Below are 20,095 nucleotides of genomic sequence, written 5' to 3'. Positions count from 1 at the left end.
ATTTGTAACTGTCTTCAGGACCTCCCCTGGCATTTCAGCAAGCACCCTGTACTATTTGATTTGTTGTGTATTTGTGTGTTCATGTGTGTGTGTATACATATTTTTGGCACCCTCTGTATATATGGAAATCCACATGGAATTCCATATATACAGAGGGTGCCAAAAATATGTATACACATTTTAAGAAAGGAATAAACTATTAAAATTGTTATACTCTATATATATTGATAACAAAAGATGAATGCAAGTCATTTTGACTTCAGACATTTTTGATGATTACTACTGCTTGAGCAACGTTGATCAAAGCGTATACAATTTTTTGGCACCCTCGGTATATGTATATATATACATATATATACACATTCCCCTGATATAAGGTCCTTCAAGGCAGGAAAGAAGCCATAAAGAAAAGGTTAAAAGGGCTGCTTCTGAAGATAGTATATTTGGTCTCTGCCATTCTGAGACATGGGACCTTGCCACCATGGGCAAATCACTTAACCTCACTAGGCCTCAGTTCCTTCACTTCTAAGAAAGGGATAATAATTGTAGCTGCCATGTAGTGCTGCTCTGAGTTTGAATGAGATACCCACTTAGAGCCCATGGAATAGTGTCTGGCACATGGTAAGTGCTAAATCTAGATTTTCTGTAATTACACTAATCTCTGGTGTTCCATAGGCAAGTGAGTAATAATAACATGTGATTCATGAAGTTGGATGCTTGAAAACACCACACGGCTAGTAGTGATGTCTTTCAAAACTTTGAGGAGACCACGCAAACAGCTACAAGTGATATACATCGTCTTTCATGCAAAGCTTTGGACTTAACAGAATTTTTCAGGCTATTTGCTTTGGAAATAAAATATATGAGCCGGCAGTAGAATGCATTGAAATGGCCACGAGGGGGCAGTCAAAGACTATAACAAATGAAATGGTCACAAGTGAAAGGTTAACACTGCCCTCATTTCATGAGGCTGTGGCAGATGGAAACAGATTGTTTCCACATTACTCAGTGCTGGCCAACCAGATAACGAGGTCATTATAAGGAAAGAAAGACCATCAGTGCAAGAAACTTGGTCTAGCCACCCAAATGAATGAATGAAATGAGAGTAGCCAGGAACTATTTCTTTTCCTATGAGGCGTGCTCCTACCACCCATCACAAACCCTGCTTTCTGAAGTATACAGCTTGGATTATGGATGGCAGGAACTTTAGATTCGTCTCAAATCTGGCATCAAAAGCTTTCTCCTCAGTGGGCTCCCAATCAAGCATATCTCATTTGAAATTCTCTCCAACAATTCTAACAAATGGTCCAGCCACCAGACCTAAGGATTACCTCTTCTCTGCACTTTTTCTTTTATTATTTTTAACCTGGAATTTTCTTTTCCCACCTACAAAGGACCAATGCCACTCCTGTATCAAGACTTAGCTGAAGGCCGCCTTTTTATGAAGACTTCTCTAGTATCTCAGGCCAGAGACACCTTACTCCAGCATTCATGGAGCTTGGGCCCCATCTCCATATCAGGGCTCATATGCCTCCATCACTTTTTGTAGCATGGATTAGAGATGATTGTGTGAAGTGCCTAGCTGAGTGCCTGGCTCATGCAAACATGGAACCTGTTACTGTATTATAATTATCACTCTCTTTGTAAAAAATCACATACGAATATAAAGCTTATCACCCTAAGAAAAGAGTAGGAGTTATGTCAGACTAATCTTGCATGTGTAAGCATTCAAGAAAAGTTTGCTGCACAAATGGCCACAGAAATTAATGAGCCAACCAATTCCTAATTCATTCCTGAAACAACATAAGGAGCAAATGACTCCTGTGTTTTTGTGATGATGATTCTGAAGTACAACCCAGCAAATGCATTCATTGTTTTTCTTCCTGGATTATGAAGCCAACACATAGTCATTTAGAAAATTTAAGTAATATAGAAAAGTGTAAAGAAGAAAGTGTAAATTCACCCAATCTCATGGAGCAAAAGTAACCACTAGTGAATTTCCAGATATTTACACACACACACACACACACACACACACACACGCAGGGTTAAATAAAAGTGATCATATTATATATGCTTATATTTTGCATTTACTCAATGATAAGTCATGGCTGCTTTTCTATATTAATAAATGTAGCTACTTCCTTTACAGTATAATGTCCTTTCTGGATACATAGTATCCTATCATTTTGAGGTATCATGCTTTATTAAAATAAAAATGTTATAATTTATTTTACAAAAAATAAATGTTACAAAGGAATGTAAAGACATTTAACCACCATGGCCATTAATACTTTAGTTCTTACTTGACTTGTTTAACCTTAAACTGAATACTTGGTGGAGAAGTGCAAGGGGGCAATGACCCAGAACGTGGGCACTGCTAGGGCAGCAGGCCCAGGTAAACATGGCATCTCGACGAAGCTGAGGAATGGGGAGACCCTGGACAAGGTCTGAAGGAGAAAAGGATGGTGCTGAAAATGGACTTTTCTAAGTAACCATGTTTGGGTCAGCCCTACCTAAAGGTTTGGGCCTCTTTCACTCGCAACTCCCAATGCAAGCCTCTGCCAAGTTCAAAGACGCCAGACCTGGAGCTGCCCTGAGCAGAAGGAGAGTGTTTCCATATTGCTCAACGCTGGCCAACCAGCTAATGAGGAAGTTACAAGGAGGAAGAAAATAAAAAGAAAATAGACAAGGCGGAACTAACTCTATTGAGTGCTTACTATGTACCATGTTATACGCTTATGTGAAAAAGCATTTGACAAAATTCAACACCTATTCATGACGAAATTTTCACAAAACTAGGCAAAGAAGGGAGCTTCTTCCATCTAGTGAGGGAGGCCTAGGAAAAACCTGTGACTAACATCATACTTAATGGGGAAGGATTAAATGTACATTATCTGGCAACTCCTTCCAATGGTCCTGTATCCCCATTTTACAGATGAAGGAGGTGAGGGTTTAAAAGGCCAATGAATGCATCCACAGTCACACAACCAGTAACAGACAGAGTATTTTCAGAAATTATCACGTTGTTGTCAAGGAAAATTGCAATTTTTCAAGGTCTTGCTAGGACTCTAAAATTGGTATCTAACTTCTTCCTACCTTGAAGTTTGTGTTTAGATAAATAGGGTTTAAGCAGCAATTTTGAGATACCTGGCACTAAACAATCTCACAAATATATAATTTGGGAGATACGATTTGAGGAGTGTAAGGATAGACTGTTTAATCAGAATTAACCTCACTTATTCATTCATTCATTCGTTCATTCAATAAATGCTTGTTGCACATTTACTCTGTGCCAGACACTGTGCTTGGCTCTGGTCTATAAACACCGTTACCTCCTAGAGACTCCAGTTCAGAAGCAGACATTAACAAGATAGTGACACAACCAAATGCTAAGTCACAACTTTGACCGATGCCATTAGAAGGAAAAGTAAAGGGGTAGCATGATGACAGGAGGATTTGCCCTATAGTGTATGAGGTCAGGAAAATGACTGATCTGAAATATGAAGGAAAAAATAGCATGCATAAGGCTCCTGTGGCAGGAATGAGCAAGAGTAGTGGAGCGATTCAAGAAAAAGCAGTGTTGTGGAGCAGGGGGACCAAGAGAGGCCTGGAGCCTTGGGGGTGGGGGAAGGATGAGGGAGCGCAGTGGCGGGCAGCAGTAGGGGGATACTGGCTGTAGTTCTTCTATGCAGCAGTTTGGAAAGTTTGCCTTTGAAGGCAGGGGAAGCACGGGTGAAGATTTCTAAAACAGGACTGAGCAGTGATTGACAATTTAAACGGATGCCTGGGGCGGCTTAAGCAGATTTTTGGTCATCTGGGAGGCTGATTGTTTCATGTCTACCTGACCAGATAACACTGGCTGTTTGGGGGCTGTCTGGATAGTCCTGTGGTCTGTATGATGTATCTGCCCCATGACCACCCCCTACGATGATTTGCATATGAGTTTGCCCAGGTCAGTGTGAGGGAATTGAAGGGAGGAGAGGAGTGGCAGATGGGGGAGCCCTACACCCCAACACTAGATCACCTTGGTTTCATTGGAAGATTTTGTAACCATGACAAAATAAAATTTAAACCAGTAATTAGAATTTAAAAATAATAAAAAAAGACTAGAGACTTAGAAATCTAGGATATTTGGGGTCCAGAAAGTATTTCACCCAGGGTGCTTTGGATCTGCTGGTTATTGTACAGCATTAATACTGATCCTGTGGTCCCCGCCCTAGATGAGGAAATTAACTTCAGCCAGGGAAAAAAGTCTCAGCTACCAAATCCAAATGACCATTCAGCTGTATCAGAGGAGAATGACGACGGCTCAACACAAACCCATCGCAGATGAACCAAGGTGAGCAAGAGGAAATGACCCCCCTGTTCAATAACAAGGCTACTATGTTTTCAGGCAGCCACAAACAAGATGACAGTGTTTCTCTTAGTACTAGCTTTTTTTTCCGTTGCTTGTCTATAACAGTTATCCCTATGAACATATACCCCAGTCATATCATATTTTGATTTTTTTTTTTTCCTAGTAGAGGAGCAGCACAGTTGGGGAAGGTCAAGGATTGGCTCTGGATTCATGCAAATCCTGGTTCAGATTCTAGCTCTGCTACAAATTAACTGTATGGCTTGATTTAACATCTCTGAGTTTTCATTTCCCACTCTATAAAATGAAAGCATATCTCACCTGCCCTTCTTATAATTGTGAGGAACAAGACAAAAAATACCTGTGCAAGTGTAATAAGTCATAATGTATGATGACACTGGTCCTTAACCATGAATGTGCATAGAAACCACCAGAGGAGATTTTTTAAATGCATATTCCCAGGTCCTGCTCCTAGAGATGTTTCAGTAAGTTCAGGGCTGTGCCTGGGAATCTGCCTGTTACCAAACACCCTTGACAATTGTGATGCTGAAGGCCCTTGGACCACAATTTGAGAAACTGCACCATGCAAATACATTTCAGTGCAAGGAGAGAAGTTATTCTTAGCAGAAGTTAGAATAACAGAAGTTATTCTTAGCTTCCCTTATAATGGAATTTATTATATTCTATTTTTGAATAAAAATTTTACAAAATCTCCACTACACATAGTTTAACTAATAAAGGCAGAAATCTGTATTCTGGTCATCTTTGTATGTTCATAACAAGTACTTGGAAATAGTTCTCGGGTGACAGTCCGACCTGGGACATCTGGAGAGCATTCCTAGACGTTTCACCTCACTTGTGGGAACATTTGGGTAACAGGACTTGGCAGCCTCAACAGAATTGTCCTGATCTTCCTCTTTGGACTCTAATGGGCTTATCTTTGCTTCCAAATTCATTCTGGCAATGGCTGAATCATGGGCTTCACCCTGCTGAGACAGGTAGGTGGGCAGGAATAACAATGAAGTTCCACAAACCTCCAGGAGCTCACCATCATGGCTATCACAGACCACCAGGGTGTCTTGGACCAGTTCTGGCAGGGTTTTCACAATTTCTAAGCAAAGACTCGGCCCCTTACTCCTCAGAGGATGCTCTCCCACTGGGCTGTTGCCCCAACATGGGCGGTTGCCCCAACATGGGCGGTCTGATTCAAAGGGTGAATATCACAGGAGAAACACGTGTCTGGCCCCTTGGACCCATGGCCAGGATGCAATAGGTTGGGTGTGATAACGCTAGCACCTGAGCCTAGGTGTCATGCTCTTGTCTTAGGTAACAGCAAATAGGGCTTTTAGCAAAGTTTTCAGAAACTTGCTTCATGTGGAGCAACTTGCTGTGTTCAAACTTCACACTGATTGAGAAAAGAAGGTATTTAAATGGAACTGCGGGATTATTAGTCTTTCTGCAAATATTTACTGAACAACTGCTATTTTTGAGCTAGGCACCATTCTAGGCTTTTCATTGAAATGTTAATAAAATGTCCAGACTGCCACAGTGGAGCTGAGATTCTAGCAGCGGGAGACAGACAATAAACAATATGGACTTGATTGCCCTTTGGAGGGTCTACAAAGACCATTTGTTGAAAAATCTGAAGACGGCATCAGTACATGGGAAGAGTCTCAGTGCAGTGCTTGCTACACCCCATCCTGCCACGTCTTTGTACACAGCACGCTCTGCCTATCAGCATTTTCTCCACTTCTCCAGCACTCAGCTTTTCAGTGATTGACCTATGCATCACACCTTACTCATCCTTTCTCTAAGAAAGGACTTTCTTAAGAACTTGGAATTTGGAAAGTCCCTTTCTGGTTTGAATGGGAATGAAATTTACATAACATAAAATGACCCATTTTAAAATGTACAGTTCAGTGGCATTTCGTACACTCACAATGTTATGCAACTATCATCTCTATCTAGTTCCAAAACATTGTCATCACTCCCAAGGAAAACCCTGGATCCATTGACAGTCACTTTTCACTCTCCCCTCCCTCCTGCCCCTGGAAACCACCAATCTGCTCTCTGTCTCTTGGAGTTTAACTATTCTAGATATTTCATATAAATCGAATCATAAAACATGTGGTCTTACCTGTCTGGCTTCTTTCATGAAAGTGTATTTCTTGGCACTAAAAACATTCACATGAAGCTGCAGACTTTAATTACTGTACAGTCAGAAAAGGAAATGCAATGGCTTACTGCCTGACAGTAGCAACCAAAGGCTTTCCTGATTTCTTCTGCTTCAGCAGGTGACAAAATGAAGAAAATGAAACATATATAATGCTTGCCAGTGTCTATTTTCTAGGACTAGTTTTCTCTGGATAAAGATTCAGAACACAGATGACAATAGTAATAGCTTCAATAGATGACCTTACACCCTTACCTCAATCTCTGCCCTTACTGTAAACAAGAGCAAGGGTTTGAAAAGGAAATTTTACTGAGATGGTTTCCTGCGGGGAGTGAGGATGGGGGGTCTCAGATATGGAAAGGTGTGAACTGGTCTTACTCTTCCACTTATGGCGTATTATCATTGGTCCATGCAAGAACCCTTTTTAATTTTATTTTCACCAATGTATTTTATTCCCAGATTTTATGGCAGGTATCATTAACCCCATTTTAAAGATGAAGAAACTGAGGCTCCAAGAAGATAAAATTTGTACAAATTCATACGTCTTTCTACTGACAAGTCAGACTGAGGTTTTGTACTCTAAAGAGATTCCAAAAATAAGGAGTGATGGCATTTTTAAGAAAACTTTGTCATACCTTCACTAGAAGCCTAATGAACTTTCATTGAAAACCAACATGAGTCTGGCATGAGCTCTAGAGTTATCTGAGGTGTGTGCCTGCCCCTACCTACAGAAGGTTCTCAACTGACACTTAATAAGATGACCCAGAACAGGCTCAAGTCAGCCATGTATCTTCTATGCCTCATATCGCTTTTCATAAAGTGTGTGTGTGTGTGTGTGTGTGAATTCTCTATTCTGTTTCAAGTTTACAAAATGCAGTGATTCCTAATAAGAGCTATTATGGCATTCTTTGTTTCCCCACGATTCTTTCAGGATTGCACTTGACAAAATGATTGAGATAGCAGCTAAGTAGCTTTAGAAACACACCAACATAGACCATTAAAACTAAATTTTCTTAACCCAAGAAATATGTATTGAATATTTATCCAACTATATCCCTGCGCTAGGAATACAGCATTGAGTTTATCTCATGGTAGAAATAACACAGCAGAAAATATCTACAGTAATTAAATAATTTCTTCTCTAATAAGAGATATCAAGAAAAGTATGAACTGGTACAACAGGGAAATCTAATCTAGACTGGAGTGGGGGGAGGAAGTCAGGAAAGGTCTGCTTGAGGATATGACCCCAAACTGTATACCTACCAATATCTAAAGGTATCTCTATATAGATATGAACAGACATTCATGAAAACTTAAAGATGATTATCTCCAGGCTGTGGACATTAGAATTATGTGGGATTATTCATATATATATATATATATATATATACATATATATATATATATATATATATATATATATATATATAAAATTTCCACAAAAGTTATTCTTCAAAGGCATTTTCTAGGCAGATAAGGTGTGTACCCATTTTTTGAAAGCTGGATTTTAGCACAATCAAATCAAATCTATAAGTGGGTTAAACTTTGCCAATTTTGTATCTTTGAACTTGTAGCTTTGACTCAGTAAGGAGCCATCTGATATTCACAGAGGGACTTGGGAAATCTCAAATGTTTCATGTTTCTGAGTAATGGATTGCAAAATAGTCATTACAAACTCAAATACAGACAGTGTCTGCTGGACCCTGATTGAAACCATCATACGGGGTGAATTTTCCTGTAACGCCAGGCAGTGACGCTCCTTTTTGAAGTACCCACTCAGGTCCAAGCAGCTTCGCTGTGCAGGTACACAAAGGAAGACGCTGGGCAGAGCTTCCACCACTTGGGGGCTTGCTGTCTAGTGGGAAAGACAAGCCCAGCACAGAAAAGCACATCCTTCCTGATGCACATGGGCTATATTCACTCATTCCTGTAAATAATCCCGAATGTCAGAGCATTTTAACAGGTCATTTAACCTCTGCGGTAGAGAGTGCACACAAGGCAACAGGCAGGGTAAGTCTAAAATGTAGAGGACTGTTTTCATGCCCAGAGGTTTACATACAGAGGTGCAGCACAGAAATCTGAATTCCTAGTATCTTTTTCCAGTAATAAATTCCAGTGATGACCCTTTGGGAAACACTGACGGATCTAATGGACCTGTGGATGGTCTTTAAGGGGCCTTGAATCTTTTAAAATTATATATTAAATCGAGCTTGCATGTAAACTTGTCTAGAACATGGTCCATTCTGTTCATCAGCTTATCTAAAATTCATGTTGAAAATGGTTAAAAATCATCATCTCTGTGGAGAGTAAATATTGCTGGATAGTTCCTGGGTGCCAGGTCTTCACCTAGGCACATACATGCACTGTCACTCCAACAAAAACCTGTGAACTAAGTATTTTACAAAGGATGAAACTGAACTCAAAGAAGTTAAATATTTCCTCCTCCCCCTCAACACCCCCATACAATTCACCCATTTAAAGCGCACAGTTCAATGGTTTTTAGTATATTCATAGAATTGTGCAGCCATCACCATTATCTAAATTTAAAACATTTTCATCACCATACCTGTTAGCAGTGAGTCCCCATTTCCCCACGCCCCGCCCAAGGCAACCATTAATCTGCTGTCTGTCTGTATATTCTGGACATTGCCAATCAATGGAATCATGCAATATGCTGCCTTTTGTGACTGGCTTTTCTCATTCAGCATATTTTTAAGGTTCATCCATGTTGTATTAAGTAACAGTACTTCATTTCTTTTTCTGGGCAAATAATATTCCATTGTATGGATATATCATATTTTCTTTGTCAGCTGATGACATTCTCGTTGTTTATGCTTCATGATGTTATGAATAATGCTGCTATGAACATCTGTGTACTCATTTTTGTGTGGACATATGTTTTCATTCCTCTTGGCTCTATACCTAGGCGTAAATAGAATTTCTGGATCATACGGGAACTCTGTGCTTCACATTTTAAGTGTCAAACTTTGTTTCAAAGTGGCTGTACCACTTTACATTTTCAGCAGCAATGAATGTGGGTTCTAATTTCTCCACATTCTGCCTAACGCGTTACTGTTTGTCTTTATGTATTATAGTCATCCTAAGTGGAAACAGGTGGTACCTCACTGTGGTTTTGATTTGCATTTCCCTAATGACTAACGGCACTGGACATCTTTTTACGTTTATTGGCCATTTGTATATCTTCTTTGGAAAAATGTCTGTTCAAGTCCATTGCCCATATTTTAATGGGATTATTTGTCTTTTTATTATTGTATTGTAAGGTTCTTTGTGTATTCCGGATACAAGTCACTTACCAGATATATCATTTGCAATATTTCTCCTACTCTGTGGGTTGTCTTTCATTTTATTAATGATATCATTTGCAGCTTTTAATTTAATGTAGTCCTCTTAATTTTTTAATGTAATGTAAGGGCTTATGTATGAACACTTAATTCTATTCTATCAATCTATATATCTATCTTTGTGTCAGTACTACACTGTCTTAATTATAGTACATTTTGAAATAGGGAAATGTAAGTCCTCTAGCTTTATTCTTCTTTTTCAAGGTTGTTTTGGCAACTCGGTGGTCCTTTTCATTTTTATATAAATTTTAGGATCAGCTTGCCTATTTCTGAAAAAAAAAAAACGTGCAGCTGTAAAATGAATTTTATACTTTACTTCCCTCTTCTTGGTTAGACTCAAAATATACATAATTGGCAAACATGTTTTTCAAGATGTTGTGTTATTAAATAATGATGCCATATTCAATTCTCATCAAACAAAAACCTAATTATAGCAGTCAAAGATGAAAAAAACATAATATCTATAATATTATTCAAAGCTTTTGGAGCTTAACAATTTACATTGGTATGGATTTTAATAAGTGTTATTCTTCAAAGGCTGTTATACTGTCTTGCTAATTGATTACTGTATAGTAGTTTAGGTTACATGCTTAGAGTTTAACGTTTGAGATTAAGAAGTCAGCTGGTTTATTGTTAAACTCTTAATGATTTGGTTTTAAATGATGAGGTGGGGATTCAAGTCTGCTCTAAGTGAGTACCTTTTCACAAATAATAGAGTGTAGGTGAGAAAAGTATTCATACCAATGAAATATCAGGTTGCGTATAATTGAGACTCCCTTTTTTTTTCTTTTAGACTAAATTTTTTCAACATTCAGGTGCCTAGAGTCCTGTGTTGTTTTTTTTTTTTTTGAATAATTACACAGTAAAAAAGTTGAGGAGAAAGAATTGCATGTATAACATTTTTTCCCGTAATGGAGCATCTTATTTAGTAAATTCATTTAAGTAATACTAATTGAACACATACAATGAGACAGACACTGTATCTGTCTTTGGCAATGGAGGGGGAGTAGAGCAGACAGGGCTTCTGAACTCCATGACGCTGACAGTCAAGTGGAGGAGACTGTCCTCCCAGCCTGCCAATTTAGTTCAGTGACCTGTAAGTTCCTTCCAAATTTCTGCATTCCTTCAATGTGGCTTTGGCCAACACATGTACCTTCTCATTTCTTTGCCTGTAAAATGTGTGTAGGGTTGTGAAGATTAGATAATGTGAACGTACACCTAGTATGCAGCAATGACATAGAAAAGAAGAATGGATTATGCACGGGGCACAAATCTTAGGTACCCCTTCAAATTCCTTCAACTCCACCTAGCTCCCAGGACCCCAAATACTAGCCCACCTGTCAGTACAGTGCCCTATACTCTGCTTAGCCCTATCGTTTTGCTGCCTAAGGCAACCCAGTAACTTGCGCTGAGTGCATTATGTCTGCTTTGGCTGCCCACCTACACACTTGGAGTTTCTGGTTTTAATCTCCATTTTGTGGTTTATATAAAATTCCACAAGGGCTTGGGATTTAGAATACTTAGAGGTCACTGAAGGGACTGGATAATATAACCCAGAAGCGCAAGGCATTACCTTCTTGTGCAGAAAAAAATTGACCATTGGGAAACATCACTTGGGGGGAATCTGGGCAGATGAATTCTCTCTCCTTCCTCTTTTCTCAAAGGATAGCTTCTCCTTGCCATTCAAGTGGAAAAATTCCCAGGAAGATATGCCTGTTAACCAACCCTCTGTGTCTTTTCATGGCTTGTTATGGAGCAGTAAACATTTCAGATGACTTTACATCCATCCTTGCCAGGAATTCTCAGACACATTTCAGCAGAGTTCAGGTCTAAATTTGATTACCATCACTTCCTTTCTTGGTCAAAATCTTTTCTCATGTTCATTTTGGGTAAGAAATTGCTAAGACCTTTAACATATTACAGCAGTTAGTTGGTACATTAATAGGAAATTCATGCCTTACACATGTTCCTGGAAGCCTCTTCTGCAGAATATCAGGCCCTCTGGAAAATTAGAAATGATAACACAAGAAACATGTCAGCTGTTTGTTCCATCTGTCGTGCGGGGTGTCCGGCGGGGCAGCCTGCGGGGTCTCTGTTCCTGCTCCCCACATAAGAACGCAGGACATGGTGAGGCCAAAAAGGAACACCCACGGAGCCATAGGTAGGGAAGTCATACCACTATGGTCTCACTGGAGGCTGGGTTTACACGACGTGCGATCTGCTGTCCGCTTTGCTGCCAACCGACCAACTGTCCTCGACTCTCCTTACTCTTCTTCAGTCTCCTCCTTCACTCTCCTCGGCTCCCCTCTGTAACCGTGGCAGTTATATCAGTGACCAATGGCATAATGGCTACAGCTGATGGCCAACCAGCCACAGCCGATGGCCATCCACCATCTGAGCCAGCACCTCTCCACATGAGGCTGAGAGCCTGGAAACTGCTTTCTGGGGCTCTGTCCCCACACCATCTTAGTGAGGAATCGTTGAAGCTAGAAAACGCAAGCATCCCTGCCTTCCTTTTCTTCCTCACTTTCCACATTCTATCACCCATGCTGGTCAATGAAACTTATTAATATTTTTAATCACTTCCTTGCTCTTTGTCCCATTATCAACTTATTCAGACTCTACTTACACTCTTCTAAATAAAACCTTAGAACTCCTGTCAGCCAGCCGCATTCTCACCCTACTTGAATCCATTCTCCAGGTTGTTACCAGAACAGTTTTTCTAAAATATAAGGCAGGTTGCTATGTTCCTATGCTCACAAATCCTTTGTAACACCTCACTGCCTTTTAGAGAAAGCCTTCAGGTTAAACTCATTCTGTGACCATCTGCCCTTCCTCCACCAAGAAAGTACTGAAAGTCCTCACTTCACATCATTGATAGGTTGTTGGAAACTACGACTTTAAGTGAAATGATGTCTAATGGAACCAATTTTGCCACAGGCTAATTGATATGAACAAGAGTTAAGTTCCTACAACTTATTTCTGGTCACAAAAACATCACCAAACTTCTAATGAAAGTCCCAAAACACTTATAATATTAAACATTGAAATAAATGTGAGCTATACAGACATTTGAGAAACATGAAAAAAGCAAGTAAAATAATTCTTTCTTAACCCACTTATTCCAGTTCAAGGTTGCGGGAGCCAGAGCCTATCCCCACAGCTCACGGCACAAGGCAGAACCTAACCCTTAAAGGACTCCCTTCCATTACAGGGCACACTCACACCCACAACCACACTCAGACTGGGACAGTGTGGACACACCACCTCACCTCACATGCTCCTGTCTGGGGTGAGGGAGGACACCAGAGTACCCAGAGAGAATCACAGACCGGGGAGCATGTGCAAACTCCACGTAGACAGTGGCCCCGGCTGGAAATTAATTTTTTTTTCTTCATCAACATTATAATGAAAAAATATTGAATGAAATGACATTAGTCGAGGACCTGCTGTCATTACAAAAGTATGATACATATTGAGGAGGGAAATGCTAAGTGTTACGAGAACAGAAGAAGAATTTTACACTCTGGCTGGGATAGTGGGCAACATTTAAGAGGTGTTGATATGTGAGCAATGTTTTTTCTGAACCTAGATTTTAGAAATGTCCAAACCATTGACTCTTTACTGTTCTTCCTCCATACAGGATGCTCACTTTAGCAGATCAAAATATTGCTTAGATTTCGCAGATCAAAATATTCCTCCCCACTCCCTCCTGTGAGAGAGTTATGCATGCACACCTTGGAGACCTGTGCTCCTCCTTAGAGCAGGGTTATGTTCCTGCCCAGATTGAATTGAAGTATGAGTGGCAAGGTGAGCCTCTTCTGAGTAGAAGCTGTAAAAGCCATAGTGTGGTTCCTTCATTTCCTTTTTTTCCTTTACTATGAGGTCACGTATGAGGTCAGGTAGAGTCTGCTCTTTCGTCCTGGGTCCAGAGCAAAGACTATTTAGAGGAGAAGTGCTGTTGACCCATAATGGACAAGTGATTTGAGTGAGAAATAAACATTTGCTGTTGTAAGTTTCTGAGAGTTGGAAGTTGATTGTCACCCTAGTAAAACATTCTAAGCTGATCCATATATTTATTTACAAAATGTTTCAGTTATCTATTGCTTACAATCCACCCCAAAATTAATGGCTTAACACAACAACAATTATTTAGTTTGCTTAAAAATCTTCAACTTGGGCAGGTTTGGGGACTTGGCAGAGTTGCAAATAGCTTCTCTCTGATCCATGTGGTATAAACCAGTGCAGTTTAGTGGCCAAAGGGTGGAAACCTAAGATGGCTCACTCAGTCACCTCCCAACCTTTCTTTTCCTTCCTTCCTTCCATTTGTATTGATTGTTTGTTTTTACAGATCTTGCCTCAGGTTTATTTGTACAAATAGCATAGGAGGACACTAACGGCATGCAGACAGCTGCCCAGGGGGCACACCAGTCCTTCTGCTTTCACAACAGCAGACAGAGACTTCTACTCATGAGCCTTGATGGGCGTCCAGGCACCTTTGGGTGCCTGAGCGGGAGCTGCAACTTGGGCTGAAGGCTGGGTCTTGATTTGAGCCTTGGCCTTACTTAGCCTTTGGTTGGCAGCGCCTGAGACCCTTGGCAATGTGAACAGAAGCACGTTTCCTGAGCTTGAGGTGGGTGATGTAGGCAAGTTGACTGACAGCCTTTGGATCCTGGGCTTGACCTGTATGAGCTTTACAAGATCTTGGTAGCCTCAGCTCGTGTATCACGGCTTCAGCGTTATTGGTCTGCATCTTCTTCAGGCATTTCTTCTGCAGCCTCTGTTTTTGTTTTTGTTTTTAACGTAAATGATTTTTCATCCCTGGAAAATTAATACTAAAATATAAATTGAAATTTCAGATTTACCATTTGGGTGCTAGGTTTAAGAATAAGCTTTGTAATCAATGGAGTAACTTCCCAATATTTGAATTTAAAGGGTTTGCAGTGGCTAAGAGATTTTGACCTATAAGCCTAAATAGATTTCTAATCATGTAATTGATTTCAGAGTTCTGGAAGTGAGTTAAATGTAATAAAATAATATGTCAAAAATATGTAAATTATACTGGGATGTTTAAGGTAATTTGAGATTAACTATATTTGTAAGTTAATTTATTAGGTATATGATTGTTTAAGTATTTGGGGAAAACTTGATATTTGGGGTGGCAAATTTTAAAGTAACATGAAAATTAAACAATAATTATAAATGCATTTAAAATATTTAAATAATTTATTAAATTTGTGAATAGTTTAATATGTTTAAAATTAGATTATCAAACATTAATCACTTTCCAAGAAATAATAATTCTTATTTTCTATAACACATACTCAATTAGTAAACTTACAAGGTTGACAAAATATGTAAAGGCTTATAGAAAACTAAGTTTCTACATTTTTACTAATAAATTGAATATTAATTTAAAACCCAAGTAGATTTAAGTAGGTTATTTAAATATGAAGACAAAATTGACATTGATAATCTGGAAGTCAGAGACTAGATTTCCAAATTAATAAGTAGAGGTATTCCACGTCAGAAACCATTATAATTGGATTCAAAGTAACATTGCATATGACGGAATTAAAATTTTTCAAGTTGGATAAATAGCTGAAATGTATGACTAGTAGTGTTCAGAGGTTTCTCTTGTATTTCTACTTTATTCTCAGTACTGAAAATGTGTTTCTGGCACCACATTCTTTATTCCATTAATTGGTTGGAATCCATGGCCATTTTCTGAGTATACCTTATAAATATTCTACTGGTAATAATCTATTAAATAGTTCTACATTGTTCTCAACAGAAAAAGTTGAGAAGCATATGATTTCACTGATATGTGGAATGTAAAACTGAAAACAAAGGAACAAGACAAACAAATACAGATACAAAAACTGATAGATACAGACAATAGTTTAGTGGTTATCAGAAGGTAAGGGGGGAGGGGCATGGTAGAAGAGGGTAAATGGGATCAAATATATGGTGATGGAAGGACTCTGGGTGGTAAATACACAATGTGATATATAGATGATGTATTACACAATTGTACATCTGAAACCTATGTAACTTTACTAACCCCATTGTCACCCCAATAAACTTTAATAAAAACATAGTTCTATATCAACAATGGTTTAGCTCTATACATAACTTCAGCTACTAGTCTGTATGAATTACAAAGAAGAGATTCATAATTTTAATTACCAAGGAACTTGCAAAATTATTTTTATAACAAACAAAATTATATTGGTTTAAGTCATTGATCACCCTATTTCCTTTTTTAATTGGGAAAAACTAATAACCCATTCAGAGACAAATATTCTCTTTCATCAAGACATTTTCCATATTCTATTTCTTTGAAGACCAAAGAATGTGTTAAGTAAGCTTAAATTATCAGTAAGATCTCTAAATATGCATATAAAAATATAAAGTAATATGCTAAAACGTTAATTCTGAGTGATGTACTTTATGTGAATTTTACTTCTTATGCATTTTGTATTACTATTGAAATTATGTCTCATAAGTATATATTAGTTGTATAATCTGAACAAATTAAAACATTTTAAATTGATGTATATAATATTCTAATTGCCACATAAGATAGTCATACTTATACAATACATGACCAGCAAGAACCAACTGAAAGAGCTCTCAATGGCCAAAGCTGAAACAATTTGAGCAACAAAATAACATAGTATTAGATTATAACCCAAAGCATAAAAAAAATATTCGGAAGTCCATACTGACATAAAAAAAACAACGGAATTAATTAATAAATGAAAGAGACATTTTCCTATGTAGAAAAATAGTTCCAAATAATTGATGTAGATACTCCTCACTCCTTAAGTGTAAACTGTGTATGGTGACTTTTTTCCAAAGAGTAGGGTATGGAAATGGAGTGGGGAAAAGAACTTTACAGTGGAGAAACTAGATAAATACTATCTCAGCCAGGAGATCAAGGTCAACATCAAAGTCATTAATTAAGCATGCTGATAGTATGTAACCTTGATATCATCTGGTAAAAATGGCACATTACCTATGTGATGTTCCTTCCCCAACTCATAACCCCTGTTTAATCATGAGACAACATCCGACAAATCTTAACTGAGAAACGCCTTACAAAATACCTAACTAGTAGTCCTCAAAACTGTCAAGGTCATTAAAGAATAAAGAAATTCTGAGAACTTCCACAGCCAAGAGGAGCCCTTGGAGTTATATGGCTAAACGTAATGCGGTATCTTGGATGGGATCCTGGAACAGAAAAAAGATATTAGGTAAAAACTAAAGAAATCTGAATAAAGTAGACTTCAGTTAATAATAACATATGAAATATTGCTTCTTTAACATCTCAATTTTTCTGTAAATCTATAATTCATTCTAAAAGCATGAAGTCTAGTTTTTAAAAAGGTCCCATTGTCCTCCAAACACAAAACCAAAAATGGACATACTTCCATCAACTATTCTGATGGGAATCCAGGTCCAGCTCCTGAAAGAGGAGGAGAACCTACATGCTGTGATGTGGGAGTGACTCCCACAGAGTCCATGCCCCCAAACTATTATTCTGAGAGCCAGTCACTCTATTTCTTGAGTTCCTAAAGGCTTTTCTGAACTTGAAATATAAACGTCTCCTTGAAGATCTATGCCTTATGTGTTTGGAAGCCTTAGAGAGAAGTAGGAAAGAGGAACAGTGAAAAGTGTGCAATTATACTATTGCTTCTTTTTGTCCTCTGGGTGGTGCGTTTTACTGGTACAGCAATCTGATTTTGTTCAACTGCAGTTAGAGCTTTGCCTTCCCTTTTATAGTGAAACAATTTTGTCAAGCTGACAGATGAGCTTGTCAGCCCAAGCTCATCTTTTTCACCTTACTCTTTCTTGCTGGGTTGGATTTAAGTTATCCTGGGGTTTGCCTCAAATGTTGATGTTGGATGCTGGGTTGTAACTGAATAGTGTTCCTGGTGCCAAGAATTTGGGAGTACGGCAAAATGTTTGTTTTAATTTTGAAAATGTTAAATATAATACAATACTATATATAGTTTATATATATTATATATCTGGTACATATAAATATGACATAACATTACACAATACAACACAATAAAACATTCATGTACATACTATCCAAGTGTAAAATATATCAGCAGTCTGTCATATGTGTTTCAGATATTTTAATAAAAGAAAATATGTAAATATATGCCCAGAAAAAAAAGCACTATAAAAATACACACACACACAAAATTCCATTCTAAGTATTTTTCACTGTGCTTTGAATCGAGTAGGAAGTTAAGATATCTAGCCTCAGGAAAAGAAAAAGAAAAATTAAAGTATGAAGCTCAGAGAAATAAGAAATTAATAGAAATCTGTACTTTTAAGAGGAGGGGAAAATATCACGAGTTTCCTCTTATTGTGTCAGGAAGTAATTTACTTCAAAAAAATATGGAAAGACAAAACCACACCTTGAGTCTATGCTTCCTGGAAAATTACAACCACACACACACACACACACACACACACACACACACACACACACACTCATTTGCCCCAGTGTTTTTTCGTCCTGGAATTTCCAAAATTACCAAGAGGCCAATTTAGTTTGCTTCTGATTTCTTTGGCTCTTACTGTCTAAACAATCGTCACTTTATCATTTACTATCATATTCCTTAATTTAGACAGTTGACTGGTCTATTACACAACTCTATAGCGCTGTTGGGTCTTATCACTAACTATTTTATAATATCATATCTTAATTCTACAACTGGATTGTAAAGTCTTTAATAAGAGTTTGGGTGTTACTATGATTTTGGAGCTCCATAGCTCAGTGATTCAAGAAGTTGTACACATTATATAATCTTCAGCAAATATATATTGCTTGATTGAATTAACTGATATTTTTAATGTATATAATCAGTGATTGGTTTGTATTTTTAAACTTCCTGTGCTAACTCAGAACAAATATCCTCTATTCTTGAGAACATCACTAAATTCTATTAATATGTCAAAGGCCATCACAAGTCCATACTTCCGTAATAAGACTTTGCAGGCATTCCAAACCATAGGCATTGACATTTTTAATCCATACAGTACATTTGGAAACTTTGGGGATAACTTTTACTTTTTCACTTATGTAATGCATTGTACTTACATTTAAGTAACATTGTAACTTACATTTTCACATTTTTACCTTTTGTGATGATACTATGAGAAAGTTGACAGCAGAGATCACAGAAAGTCTGCATCTGGAAGACAGAGGCCAGCCACTAACTGCTTATCAGACCCTGATGCCATGCATGCTTGGTGCTCCATAAAGGTTTATGAAATAAATGAATAAATAACTTATATCCTCCTACTCTGTTTCTTTATCTCTTAAAGAGGTATAACTGCATCTAACCTAAAGGAATACTGGGAGCACTAAAAGACAATGTGCTAAACGTAATCATGTATAACGTATAATGTTAATTTCAGGACATATCATTGGCATGTGCCTGTGTTTTTGTCTCTCTCAGATTTAGTGTGTTTTCTTGGATTCCCAAGACATCATTCTCTTTGCCTTCGAAGGAAAATAAAACCAGTTCATCTATTCCTTCTCTTGCTGGGTACCTCATTTACTTCCTTTAGGCCACCTGTTGTGATGCATACTTTCTGATGTGCCATCACTTTATTGTTAGTATCTTTCTCTAGACATCCAAGCACGGTGTGTATTGTTCACTTCTATGACCCACTTGCACTTTGCCCTGAGCCTGACAACCCATTTGGACTTTCTTCTGAGGATTGTCACATTCCAGCTGTATAAATGTAGACTGTGCTCCTGGGTCACTTGTGTGAGTCAACTCAGAACAAAAGGAAACAGCTCTCATCCCACTCAGTTCTCATCCCACTCCTAATGGTGAGATAAGGAGAATGGACTATCCTTTCCTCTGAGGGATGTCAGAGGAACGCTGGCAGGAATAGGTGGGAAATTCTTCCCATGGGCTGGCAAATGCTGTGACTCCCAGGAAGGTCTATTAACTCCTTTAGGATAAAAGGACTCATTTCTTAAGGACTTTATTAAACAGGAGTTGTCTCATATTTGAGTGCATGAAAATATTTGATTGCATAAAAATCACAGAAGTTTGTTAAAAATGCAGATTTCCCAGGCCCTACCTGGGAAACTAATTTGTTGGGAGACTAATTTGTTATGCGTAGTACCCAGAAATCTGCATTTAACAGTCACAACTCTCCTCC

At 38.3% G+C, this 20,095-nt stretch overlaps 1 protein-coding gene across 1 annotated transcript in view; it reads right to left on the bottom strand.

Annotated features, from left to right (window-relative positions):
* The window catches only part of ACTA2 (actin alpha 2, smooth muscle), a 231,902-nt gene that overhangs the window by 79,850 nt on the left and 131,957 nt on the right, over nt 1-20,095 (bottom strand). The gene's annotated exons all lie outside the window — the stretch shown is intronic.

This window comes from Rhinolophus hipposideros (assembly GCF_964194185.1).
Source record: "Rhinolophus hipposideros genome assembly, chromosome: 15".
Classification (NCBI taxonomy): Eukaryota; Metazoa; Chordata; class Mammalia; order Chiroptera; family Rhinolophidae; genus Rhinolophus; species Rhinolophus hipposideros.
Note: the sequence above shows the minus strand (reverse complement) of the source record. Positions and strands in the feature narration are given on the sequence as shown.